The sequence below is a fragment of the Octodon degus genome, unplaced genomic scaffold, assembly GCF_000260255.1.
Source record: "Octodon degus isolate 3935 unplaced genomic scaffold, OctDeg1.0 scaffold00036, whole genome shotgun sequence".
Lineage (NCBI taxonomy): Eukaryota > Metazoa > Chordata > Mammalia > Rodentia > Octodontidae > Octodon > Octodon degus.
Window position 1 is genome coordinate 12,238,235 of NW_004524612.1, and position 856 is coordinate 12,239,090.

The window sequence follows — 856 nt, forward strand, 5'->3', positions numbered from 1 at the left end:
TTTTTTGGCTGGTGAGATGGCTCAGTGGTCTAAAGCACCAACTTAGAACAAGCTAAGCTAAGCAAAGCACAGGGACCGCGGTTCAGTTCCCCAGCACCACATGCCAGCCAGCCTCGCCCCCTGGTGGGCTGAGCTGGCCACACACAAAAATATAAATAAATAAATAAGTCCTTTTTGTAAAGTCATGCACATGCTGCCTAAGTCAACAGCCATTCTACCATGTATGCATGTTACAAAATGTCATGCTGTATGTGAGTAATATACCCATAATTTTATTTGTGAATAAAAATCAGTGACTTAGATTCAGAATCACTTTTGAGCAAATAAATAAATACATTTGGGAAGTGTGCAATGGAAAGAAATTCTAACGGGAAGTGGCTCACTCTTCAGATGAGTTTCCTCTCCTCTGGGGCGGTGGTGTTGGTGAGATTTTGCAGGTAAGTGTTAGCTCATAAAGAAGGGAAAGAAAGAGCAGAGGTTTCATCTGTTGGATCTTTAGTTCTGGAAGAAATATAGGTTAGAGCTTGAGTCTATTCTTTTAACTTCTAATTCTTTAGCTGGAAGCCAGGGTGGCTGAAGATTGATGGCCAAGATTTCAGCAACTATGGCTCTTTCTAGATGTGCACTTACAGATATTTAATATTGGTGTAATTCAGTAGCTAGAGACATATCTGCAAATCAACATCCTCATGGAAACTATTATGTTTAAGAGAAAGAAAGAAAGAAAGAAAGAAAGAAAGAAAGAAAGAAAGAAAGAAAGAAGCTGGGGAGACAGCTCAGTGGTCTAAGCGCCTGCCTGGCAAGTGGAAGGATTCAAGCTTGATCCTGGTACTGGATCATGCCGTGCCAGCCCCGC